This window comes from Macaca mulatta, chromosome 3, assembly GCF_049350105.2.
Source record: "Macaca mulatta isolate MMU2019108-1 chromosome 3, T2T-MMU8v2.0, whole genome shotgun sequence".
NCBI classification, from domain to species: Eukaryota; Metazoa; Chordata; class Mammalia; order Primates; family Cercopithecidae; genus Macaca; species Macaca mulatta.
In genome coordinates this window covers 183544036-183557227 of record NC_133408.1, presented here as the reverse complement: position 1 = coordinate 183557227, position 13192 = coordinate 183544036, and the positions used below count along the sequence as shown (strand labels likewise).

Below are 13192 nucleotides of genomic sequence, written 5' to 3'. Positions count from 1 at the left end.
CTTCCCCGTTTCCTTAGTCTCTGGTTTTGAGTCAATTAGTCCCGTTCATTGACACCTCCCCAATCAGCTATGTGTACAATCTGAATCCTTTGAACCCAAAACCCACTAACTCATCTCATTGCCTACAGTCCCACTAGCTATGCACGCTTAGAGCAACCAAAAACCAAAGGATCTATTTTTCCCTTCTATACTGTTTTAAACTACAGATTATGTATATTCACTTATCACAAATCTTTAGAGCTGGAAGAAATCTAACCTAATCTAACTTGCTCATTCTGTAGATGAAGAAACTGTGACTTTAAAATGTAGCAATGTACCCAATGGATACGTAGATGGTTTACCGATACAGCTTGAAGCCCAGGCCTCCTTATATGAATCTTAGCATGCCTTAAACCTCATCTACTTTTTCAAGAGGCAAGAGCACTATTTCTTGTTTTTGTTTTGTTTTGTTTTTTTGTTTCTACTTTATTATTTCTACAGATCTGCTGAGCTGATTACTTAGCCAGACTCTATGTCTCCTCTCACCAGATGTCTTCATCAAGCTTCCTCTGAAAACTCTCTGATAAGGTCATGATGACTCACTCTTTCTAGTCTCCCTGCAGGCTGAGTTCTGAAGAGGGAGACCAGACCGATTGATTTGTTATCGCAGTACCTTCCACTGGACCAGGCACTGATCAGTGCAGTACATGTTTACCAAGGTGAGAAAAGTGGAATAAAATTCTCTGTCCCAAAAAGCTAAGAACAAGGCCACCTATCAATAAAAATAGTTTTTCATCATCTAAAAACATCACCAAAATGTATTGGAATAAAATAGTACTAAGCTCGCACTGTGTGCAGAGCACGCACTACCTACCCGTTGAGTACGGGTGAATCCTCTACTTTGATTCTTCAATATATTTAATAAGCTCTCTGTATTTAGTTGGTTTAAGCAATATAATTTATTTCAAGGGGCTTTATGACCCACATTCTGTTAACTTTCTGACCTTTATAGCACATATTCATATTGTTTCTTGTCCCCATGGCACTGGATAGACTTTACCTCTGTAATTTGGACTTGTTGAGCATAGTAACAGCCACTTATGATTACTTAGCACTTTACAAAGCACATTTATATTCATTTGTTCATCTGATCTTACTTAACATATTGTGAGATAAGCATTATTGGCCGGGCGTGGTGGCTCACGCCTGTAATCCCAGCACTTTGGGAGGCCGAGGAGGGCGGATCACAAGGTCAGGAGATCAAGACCATCCTGGCTAACACAGTGAAACCCCATCTCTACTAAAAATACAAAAAAATTAGCCGGGCGCAGTGGCAGGCGCCTGTAGTCCCAGCTACTCGGGAGGCTGAGGCAGGAGAATGGCGGGAACCCGGCAGGTAGAGCTTGCAGTGAGCAGAGAGGGCGCCACTGCACTCCAGCCTGGGCGACAGAGCGAGACTCCGTCTCAAAAAAAAAAATAAATAAAAAAGCATTATTATTATTCATGCATTTCAAATGAAGAAACTGAGGCTCAGAGAGGTCTAGTAAGGTGCACATAGCAGACTAATGGAAGAGGCAAACTCAAACTCAGACCCCTTGACTTCTCATTTAAAGTTTTACCCACACACCACATGTTTTTCTCTTCAAGGATAGATGGCTGTCCTGAGCTTCCCAATTGAGGTTACTCAGGTGCCTCGCTTCCTAGACCACAGCTTTTCAGAACTCCTTCCCGCCCTTCACTCACGGGCTTGGAGAGAGCTAGATGTGAAGGGCAACCCTGACCCTTGTTCCAGCGTAGTCTCCAGGTAGATCTGAGACCTGGGTAAATCACCTTAGCCCTATTCCTTGGTTTCCTTGTTTGTAAAATGAAAGGAATGAAACACTTAGCCTCTATATTTCTTTTCTTTTTAAACAGTTGTGGTTACCTTCCGGAGGGTATCTCAATCCATGAGGCCAGCTCTGAAGGTGAAGATTCTCTCTGTAGTAACAAGCAGCCTACCGATCACAGTAGATCAGCATTGAGTTACTTCTTCTGCTGATGCAAGGGAACCATCTCCCTGGGGCAGTAGTCAAAATTCCAGCCCCTGGCTCTGACCCTAGAAACTGACCTCCAACCTTGCAAACCCAAGGCCAGTTTCTATTCTTAGCAGTTTCTACAGTGACACCTTCTGGCCACTGCAGGGCCAGGGCCGAATGGAGACAAGATGCCAACTCCATCCAGGTCCTCTCTGCTCTCTCCCTCCACCAATGTTTCCAGCCAAAAGAAATATAAATTGAATTATGCATTTCAGCTCTCTTGCATTTTACTCTACGTTTCTGCTCTGGTTTTCTTAATGCTGATGTACAGCATTTGTCCTCTGGCTGTAGTGGCTTGCACAAACATGCTCTCATTAGATTCTCAGATTTGATCAAAATCCACTTTTTTTATTTATTATTTGATCCTCTGGCATGGCTGATTTTCTAAATGCAAATTCCTAATATTGAAAGGCAGAATTTCCTAGAGGTTGGTTGAAAGCTTAGTACCTGATATACTCAATAATGTGCTAATAAATGAATTAGTTTATTAATTAAATATTTTTAAGAGCAGGAAATATACCTGGAGATTATATTTCTATTAAGAAAAAGTGATGGCACTTAATTCTATTTCTCAAGAGGACCAGTCAGCATGGTAGAAGAGAGATGACCTGGTACAACCTTAGCTGACAAGAGAGAATTCACTCTGAAAAGTTTCAGGGGGTTTCCATGACCTCATACTCAGTAGTAACACATGACTATCATTGGTTTTCAAACGCTTGCATCACATTACTTTGTTAACCACTTGTTTAAACATCTAAATAAATGCCTGAAACTCACTATATAAATTGCATGTTATTAAGGAGTAAGGCATAACTACCACAGTAATTTAATTACAAAGCTCCAAATTTAATTAGCCAAATACTAACCTTGTTCTTCTTCTCCTTCATAGCACTTAGTACAATTATACTTAATTAATTGTTTGTAATTATGGATGTAATCTGTGTGTCCCTAGATAAATTTATAAGAACCAAGAAAACAAGGGCCCATGTTTCTATCTTTCTTGCTCACAGGCAGGTAACCAATGCCTGGCACAGACCCTGGCACACCAGCTGGGGATTAGTAGATATTGGTTTCAAGGACTTCAGCTTTATCTGGACTTGTGGGAGAAATGAAAAGGATGTGAGAGGATTCCTGTCTGGACTTAGTAGGCCCTAGAAGAAGCATGAAGAGCAGCCCAATCCAGAGTTAAGAAATGAGCTGAGAAAGCCCAGGATATCCCTATGGTTCTCAAGTGTCTGATTACAATACTTTACCCACCGCTACCCCACGGTGAAGAATCCTTCCTTTCTTTCCTATCTTCCATATTCCTTCCCTCCTTTTCCATTTTTCTATTGTCTTTCCTTAGTTTTTCTTTCCTTCTCTCATCCTTTCTTCTCTATCATTCTTTCTACATTGATAGATTACCTCCTACACAACTGTAACTGCTCAGTCCTAGATGTGAAAGGATGGCCAAAATGGGGACTTTGTCCTTCAGAATCTCTCAGAATTTGGTTTAGTGTCAGAAACCAAATGTCCTTTCCGCCAAGACCTTTGCATTCCCTCCTAACCACCTAGATTGAAGAAGTGAGGTTCAATGTCCCAATTGGGAAGGGACAACGTAACCTGGGTGAGTGAGTTCATCCTAATGGGTCTCTCCAGTGACAGGCAAACCCAGGCTGGACTCTTTGTCTTATTTGGGGCCACCTACCTGCTGACCCTGCTGGGCAACGGGCTCATCCTGCTCCTGATCTGGCTGGACGTGAGACTCCACCTGCCCATGTATTTCTTCCTCTGCCACCTCTCACTTGTGGACATCTGCTACACCTCCAGCGGGGTCCCGCAGATGCTGGTGCACTTCCTCCTGGAGAAGAAGACCATCTCCTTTGCCCAATGTGGGACCCAGCTCTTTTTCTCCCTGGCCCTCGGAGGGACTGAGTTTTTGCTGCTAGCCGCAATGGCCTATGACCGCTATGTGGCTGTCTGCGACCCCCTGTGTTACATAGCAGTGATGAGGCCAAGGCTCTGCGTGGCACTGGCAGCTGTCTCTTGGCTAGTGGGCCTAATTCTGCTATGGAGACGGCACTGACCATGTACCTGCCCACCTGTGGGCACAACGTGTTGAACCATGTGGCCTGTGAGACACTGGCACTGGTCAGGTTGGCCTGCGTGGACGTCACCTTCAATCAGGTGGTCATAGTGGCCTCCAGTGTGGTGGTGCTGCAGGTGCCCGGCTGCCTGGTCTCACTGTCCTACATCCACATCATAGTTGCCATCCTGCGGATCCGCTCCACCCAGGGGCGCCGCAAGGCCTTCGGGACCTGTGCCTCCCACCTCACTGTGGTCTCAATATCCTATGGGATGGCCCTCTTCACCTACATGCAGCCTCGTTCCATGGCCTCAGCTGAGCAGGAAAAGGTAGTGGTGCTCTTTTATACTGTGGCGACCCCCATGTTGAATCCTCTCATATACAGTCTGCGGAACAAGGATGTGAAGGCAGCTCTGAGTCGAGTTCTGATGACAAGCTCTGAATTAAAACATTAGAGAGTGGTTTGGGTAACGAGAGGGCCTCACTCTGGAGACAGTGGGCATTGGACTGTGCTCTCCAGTATAACATGTGTAGGCATGTGTGTGTATGTGTGTGCATCTGCATGTGTGTGTATGTGTATGTGTGTGTGTAAGGGAACAAGTGGGAGGACCACAATCTGTACTACTCTCTTCTGAGGTAATAGAAAAATGGATTTTATCCAGACTTTATCTTTGGCCCATGCCTTATTCCCAATGTGAGTTACAACAACTTAAAAATACATGCACCCTACAGAAAGTTAAATGAAATATATTCGTTTTCTTAAATGAAAGGAAGGGGGAGGGAGGAGAAAAGACATACCAGTGTACATGAATTAGGAAGAAAGATTAAATTAGAAGTCAGGGCAGTGCACAAAACATACTCCAAAAAAGTCTATTTCTTGGTAAAAATATTTAAATACATGTTTCTGTAGTAAGTGAGAAAAGGAGGGAAAAAAGCTTTAAGTTACAAAGTTCACTGTGCCCATGAGATCAAACAGGCCTTAGGTCAGAGATGCAAAGGCCACCCCAGTAACTCACACATGGTCCAGCCTGGCTCACTAGGGTGGTGGATTCACCCATGGGTTTGGAGCCAAAGTCACAGTAATGATCTCTCAGTTCTGATAAGTATGACTGGGCTGTGTGCCAGTCACATGAGTGTCCCTCTGCTTGTTTCCCTTTCAAATTTGCAGTGGTGGCAAATTGCTGGCCAGAAAGTCAGATGTGCAGGACCTCAAACAAACATCTTGTACACAATCAGATCTAAGGATATCCTCTTGTGAACATTGAGGGCTATGCTCAGAGCTCATCCTGACTGGGAGGCCATGCTATGCATGATTAGAGTGAGCCATGGGATTCAGCCAAGAAAGAATCCTGCTTCCTCATTGGGGATAGTTTTGTTCTGCTCTTTTAATACACAAATTTTTGAGCTCTAAAATCCTAGATTATAAAGCAAAGCAGTGATAATTTATTCTGAAAAATGTTTAAAATAATCTTTTAAAGTCAGACTAAATAAAACATCTCCTTAACTAAATATTATGAATCTCTGGTTTGTCTTGACCACAAAAGAAAACAAACAAACCAAAACAAGCAAAGAAACAACAATAACAACAACAAAAAACATAAATTGAGAACAGTTCAAACTTTTACTCAATCTATTGCAACAAAGCTAAAGGGCTGAAAAACAGGAAATGAAGAGCACCCTTTAAAACTGCTATTAAAACGTTTTAATTGAGGTATAGCTCACATATCACATGATTCACAGTTTTTGCCTTTTTAAAGCGGATAATTCATTGACATCTAGTCAATGAATTCACAGTGTTGTGCAACCTCATCTCTATCTGCCCCAAAACACGTTCAACACCCCAAAAGGATACCCCACATTCATTAAGCATTCCTGACCACCACTAACGTGCTTTCTGTCTCTATGGATATGCCAGTTTTGGACATTTCATATAAAGGGAATCATGCAATATGTGGCCTTTTGTGTCTAATTTCTCACTTAGCATGTTTTTGAGGTCTTTCCATATTGTAGTATGTAGTAGTGCTTTCGCTTCTTTTTATGGTTGAATAATATTCCATTGTATGGATATAACACATCATCAGCTAGCAGACATTTGAATTGTTTCTACCTTTTTGCTATTGTGAATAGTGCTACTATGAACATTCAAATATAAATTTTTTTGAATACCTGTTTTCAATTCTTTTGAATATTTACCCAGAAGTGGAAGCACTGGGTCATATGATAATTGCATGTTCAACTTTTTAAAGAAACTGCCAAACTGTTCTCCACCGCAGCCGAACCATTTTACATTCCCACTAGCAAAGAACCAGCAATGAACAAGGATTCCAATTTCTTCACAGCCTCATCAAACTTACTATTTCAGTTCTGTTGACTGTAGCTGGTCTTTCTCATGCTGTTCTCATGGTAGTTGATAAGACTCACAAGATCTGATGGGTTTATCAGGGGTTTCTGCTTTTACTTCTTCCTCATTCTCCCTGCTGCCATGTAAGAAGTGCCCTTCGCCTCCTGCCATGATTCTGAGACTTCCCCAGCCAAATGGAACTGTAGGTCCAATAAAACCTCTTTTTCTTCCCAGTCTCGGGCATGTCTTTATCAGCAACATGAAAATGAACTAATACACCCCAAAAAGTCAATTTCACTATATGTTAATTTAAAGGGCACTTACCAATCAATAGGAAAATGGTGAACATGCAAACAGAAAAATGGAGAAATAAAATAAATACAAAGGTAGAACTTGTTTTATAACATTTAGCATATGAAAAAATAGTCTCAATGACAAAGAAATACAAACTAAAATAATAAGCTATATTAAGCTATTTAATTCACAAAGAAAATATTGACAGTGGATACTTTAATTATACTTATCAAAAGCCTTAGACTAGCTTGGACATCGTAATGCCATAGCAAGACCCTGTCTCTAAAAATTAAAAGTTTAAAAATTAGCCAGTTGGGAGGCTGATGCAGATGGATCGAGACCATCCTGGCCAACATGGTGAAACCCTGTCTCCACTAAAAATACAAATATTAGCTGGATGTGGTGACAAGTGCCTGTGGTCCCAGCTCCTTGAGAGGCTGAGGCAGGAGAATGACTTGAATCTGGGAGGCAGAGATTGCGGTGACCTGAGATTGTGCCACTGCACTCTAGCCTGGCGATAGAGTGAGACCTGGTCTAAAAACAAAAAATAGCCAGGTGTTGTAGCGTACTTGCAGTCCCACCTACTCAGGAGGCTGAGAAAGAGGACTGCCTGACTCGGGAGTTCAAACTACAGTCAGCTGCAGTCATGCCACTGAGCTTGAGCCGGGGCTGCATAGCTAGACCTTGACTCAAAAATAATCTTAAAAAAATTCATGCCCCGACTTTTAATTAAAATGGCATCTGATCCCCCAGAAAGATCTTAACTCTAATACAAGCTATGTGATAACGCCAAGAAAGATAAGCACTTCTAAAAATGTTTAAAAGATAATCATCCAGTGAATTACTATATCCTGAGAGGACTTTTTCCTAATATCCAAATAATTTACAGAAACCCAAGTCAAAGAACATAACACTTGTCCTTCTACTTTGGACTTCTGCTTTTTGAGGCAGCTGAGACATTGCTCTGCAGACTGTATCTCATAAACAACTGGAGAAAGCAATTCTCAAGAGACTAACAGGGCAGTCAAGAATAAGAGAAGAGGGGTGATAATATAACATGGTGCATTTAATTATTCTGAGAAAGGCCATACCACCAGAAGGTAGAAGAGGTGAGAGTTGAACTTGCGTATTTCGTTGTTTGTTGTTTTTTTAAAAAATATTATTATACTTTATGTTCTAGGGTACACGTGCACAATGTGCATGTTTGTTACATATGTATACATGTGCCATGTTGGTGTGCTGCACCCATTAACTCATCATTTACATTAGGTATATCTCCTAATGATATCCCTCCCCCCTACCCCCACCCCACAATAGGACATGAACTCATTCTTTTTTATGGCTGCATAGTATTCCATGGTGTATATGTGCCACATTTTCTTAATCCAGTCTATCGTTGATGGACATTTGGGTTGGTTCCGAGTCTTTGCTATTGTGAATAGTGCCACAATAAACATACACGTGCACGTGTCTTTATAGCAGCATGATTTATAATCCTTTGGGTATATACCCAGTAATGGGATGGCTGGGTCAAATGGTATTTCTAGTTCTAGATCTTTGAAGAATCGCCATACTGTCTTCCACAATGGTTGAACTAGTTTACAGTCCCACCAACAGTGTAAAAGTGTTCCTATTTCTCCACATCCTCTCCAGCACCTGTTGTTTCCTGAGTCAAGACGGTGCCACTGCACTCCAGCAGGGGCTAGAGTGACTCGGCTTCCAAAAAAAAAAACAAGAAAGAAAGAAAAAGAAAAAGAACGTAAGAAAGGAAAAAGGAAAGGGCTCACCAGAGGTTTTAGAAAAATATAATCATTCAAAGTGACTCACATGTGAACACATCCTGAACCAATTTTAAATTTTAAGTATATATGAAAAATTCCAAGAGCAAACACATAAGAATAGTAGATTCCCCAAGGAAAACCAACAGTCAGGCTGGTGTGGAACGTTTCCTCTACAATAATGCACAGTAAGGAATGACAGGAAAGTAATGAAATAATTTTCTACTAGGTTTTGAGGGCAAGAAAGTATAATCCAAAAATATTACATCCAGCCAAACGGTCCTTAAAGTATGACCTAAACAAGCAGACACTTTCTTATATGCACGGCTCAACTGTGTCGAGTCAATTTTTGTACTTCTTTAAAGGACAGGAAAATAAAAACAAATTTAAAATATAAAATTGAAGGGAATGCAGGAGATTATGTTGAATTAGAGAGTTCAACAAATACCTGAATATAAGGTTAAACCATATTGATAAAAAGAAGGCTGTCACAACTAGAATATAGAAACAGAAAGCTATAGTTGAATGAGCAATTGATTAATTATTAGAACTCGGGAGATGTTACAAATTCTGATTTGGCATTTATGATAGAAGGTGCTTAGCTGCACAGATCAGCTCCTCTACCACTCTCTGCCACCAGAATCAACACCTCAGCCTTTATCTTCTGAAAAAAAAAAAGAAAAAAAAAGGAGGGGGGGCTTTTTTTTTTTCTCTAACACATAAGATGAAATTTCTGGGAAATGCTAGAACCTGTAGTGTTGGTGTTGTTTTCACCAAGTAAATATCACCTATTATGGCGCTGTAGAAACCAGTAGTTTTCTAATCAATTCCCTCCCTGCTCATCCTAAAGTGAAGTCTGCCACTTGACATAATTTATCCTCAACATAAATGCATACAATGCTGGTAAGACTGCTCATCCAAGACAAAAACTCATCCCAACATAGTCCCACCTACACAATTGCAGAGTAAATCCACAGTTACTACACAGTCCTTCCTTCCTATATGTAAACAGGACATTCTTTCTTTCTTTCCTTTTTTTTTTTTTTAATGTATTTTATTTATTTATTTATTTATTTATTTATTTATTTGAGATGGAGTCTCGCTCTGTCGCCCAGGCTGGAGTGCAGTGGCGTGATCTTGGCTCACTGCAAGCTCCGCCTGCTGGGTTCACGCCATTCTCCTGCCTCAGCCTCCCGAGTAGTTGGGACTACAGGCATCCACCACCACGCCCAACTAATTTTTTGTATTTTTAGTAGAGACGGGGTTTCACCGTGTTAGCCAGGATGGTCTCCATCTCCTGACCTCGTGATCCACCCACCTCGGCCTCCCAAAGTGCTGGGATTACAGGCGTGAGCCACCGCACTCGGCTAAACAGAACATTCTTATTGCTGAAATCTTTTTTTAAAAATCAGTAAGATGGTAGAAAGATAAAGTGAAAGAACCCTCTAAGAGTATAGAATAATAGGGATTTAAAAATAATACAGCCCTTCTACTCCCAGACGTGAAGAAGTAACAGGACAGAATTACCCAGCTACCACAAGCAACTAGAAAACTGGAAAACAGTTTAAAAACGTTGTTTTCAGATATTAAAAAACAGACAGCACAAAACCATGATTCCTGTGAGAAGGAAAAATAATGAGGTGATTCTTACAATCAGCCAGACTTTCTGCCAGGAGGCAATATCCAGACTGTAGCACAAAGAGAGGGAATTTAAACAGACCTGGAAATCTTGCTCAGTGAAGGATCCAGAGATTAGAGGGAAAAATAAGCTACACAGGAAAATGGTTCCAGAAATCAGTCTTTGAGTCCTTGGCTAAACACCAATCCTTATGTAAGTAGTGTGAAACTCTGTAAGACTGAGAAAAAAACAACCTCCAAAGAAAGAAAAATTGCTGGAGTGCTATAAAACAAACAATTTCCAGAACTCCTCCGGGGCCGGGATTCATTTTAGCACTCTTTGGCCAGAGCGAAGAAACGTTACTGAGTATACAAAGCACTCCATATGAGTTGCAAAGATGCTATGTCTTAGAAGTTGAGCAAAATTAGTCCTAGAAAAAGACTACCATAGGCCTACCCTAAATTCACTTTTTAAAACATCAAAAGCATCAAACTAATTTACAAGTAACTGTCAGAAAAAGTCTACAATGTTTCAATAGAATACAACAGAACCAAGTATTAAATAACTTAAGATTTCTAATATACAACATTCAATTAAAAAATTACTAGACCTTAAAAAAAACAGGAAAATAAGATTCATAACCTGCAACAGATCAGTCAACAAACACAGGCCTAGAAACAGAAGAAACTAAATAGGACTTGTAAAGATGAAGAATAAAATACATAAAATTTAAATTTCACTAGATGCAATTAACAATAGTTCGGGCACTGTAAAATAAAATAATAGTAAGCTTGACCTCCTGAATGTATAAGCTTCCAACAGCAGAGTGTCAAAACGTATGCAGCAAAAAAAGGACACAAATTTTAAAAGGTATCAAGCCAGGCCCAATGGCTCACGCCTGTGATCCAAGCACTTTGGGTAGCCAAAGCAGGTGGATCACTTGAGCTTAGGAGTTTGAAACTAGTCTGGGCAACATAGTGAGACAATGTCTCTACAAAAAATTAAAAAATCAGCCCGGCATGGTGGTGCGTACCTGTGGTCCCAGCTACTCCAGAGGCTGAGGTGGGAGGATTGCTTGAGCCTGGGAGGCAGAGGATGCAGTGAGCTGTGATTGAGCCACTGCACTGCAGCCTGCATGACAGAGCCAGACTCTGTCTAAAAATTAAAATTAAAATTAAAAAATGCACAATTAGAGTAGAATAATTCAACACTTGCCTCTCAGTAAATGAACAACTAGACAGAAAATCCGTAAGGATACAGAGCATGTAGAAGACCTGAACAATGCTATCGACTAACTGACCTAGCTGACATTTATAGAACACTCCATCCAACATCAGCAAAACACACATTCTTTTCAAGGGCACATGGAGCATTCATCAGGACTGATAATCCACTGGGCCATGAAGCAAATCTCAAGAAATGTTAAAAGACTGAAATCATGCAGATTATGTTCTCTAATCACAATAGAATTAAATTTGAAATTAATGCCAGCAAGATAACTGGAAGATCTCACAAATATTTAGATATTAAACACCACTTCTTTGATTAACCCATTGGCCAAAGCAAAAATGAAAAGGGAAATTGGAAAATCGTTTGAACTAAATAAAAATGAAAACACAATACTGTCTATCAAAATTTGTGGTATGTCTTTTCAACAAACAGTGCTAAAACATTTGTATATACATAAAGGGGGGAAAATGAACCTCAACCCTTACCTCACTTCATATATGAAATTAACATGAAATGGATAAAAAACCTAAATGTAAGAGGTAAAACCAGAAAGCTTCAAGAAAAACAACGAGAAAATCTTTGTGATCTTAGGATGGCATAGATTTCTTAAGGTAGATATAAAATCATGAACCATAAATGAAAAAAAATTGTGTAAATCCCATCCCATAAAGTATATTTTAATATATGGATGATTGTATCATATATTACCAATTAACTAATATTAATCAATTACTAATATTAACATTGATTATGTCTGGTAAAATATATAATGGAGAGAAGAATGAAGAAAGACGGAGGCATTTCATTTTTCCTTAAATTTTTGTGTACTGTTTATAATTTTTTAAAATAAGATTATACTACTTTCATAAAAATAAGAATAAACTTTTAAAATATATGTTCTGTAGAATGTGCTGGCTGACACTTCTTTCAGAATGAGATCTCAGCACAAGGGAATGCAAACCCTGGGAACAGATAAGGTATGGGCCAATAAGAGAAAGGATTTCCTGAGGATTCCCACCCCGTTTCCCTCACAAATTATAGTTCTTTGGCTTCCCTCACCACCTAGATGAGAGGATGAATTTTAAGAGGCACACTCAGTGTGATGTTCAGTCAGTCAGTTAGTCCCCCAACTCTAGATATCAGGCTCAGCTGAGAAACTAGAAAAGGGTACAATAAAAAGAGAAAACGCCCTCTCTACCTTTCAGTTAGTTTGTTAGAAGTAAGAAAAGAGAAGCAAAGGAGTCTGACTTGGTACAGATTTTTTTTTCCAGTTCTACCTCCTGGCTGCAGAAAAAGTGGAAAGTCTGGGTGTGTGAGATTCATACCCTTACTAAAACTATGGGGTGGATGTTTCCCTTTTGCAGATAAAACTAAAAGAGGAAAGCTCATTTGGTGAACTGGACCTCCAGGCCACTGGCCATTACCAAGCACTCTTCAACCTGGTTTCCTACAAAGTGTGGTGTCAGTCCAAGGCCTCCCACTGGACCCCCTGGAAAGATATCCCAAACTCTAAGCCTTTCTTGACATCCTCCTCCCCATCCAAAAGTCAAACCTGTCCCGTGCTGCCCTCACTAGCCACCGTGACACATACCCCATGCCCATGAGTGATCACCTAGTGGGATGTCGCAGGAAGAAAATGGGTCTTGTGATCCTCAGATTCCAGAGCAGTTCTAGTCCTGCTCCTAACTAGCCAATAATCCTGAGTCAATCACCCTTGCTCTCTGAGCCTCAGTTTCCTCATTTCTTGAGGAAGATGACAAGGTTGAAATGATAATCCTAAAAGTTCCGTCCAGGTTTTATTCTTTCCTATGA

At 40.4% G+C, this 13192-nt stretch overlaps 1 pseudogene; it reads left to right on the top strand.

The window, feature by feature from the left end:
• Window positions 1-3627: 3627 nt before the first annotated feature.
• On the top strand, window positions 3628-4574 carry LOC100430462 (olfactory receptor-like protein OLF3; annotated as a pseudogene).
• Window positions 4575-13192: the final 8618 nt, after the last annotated feature.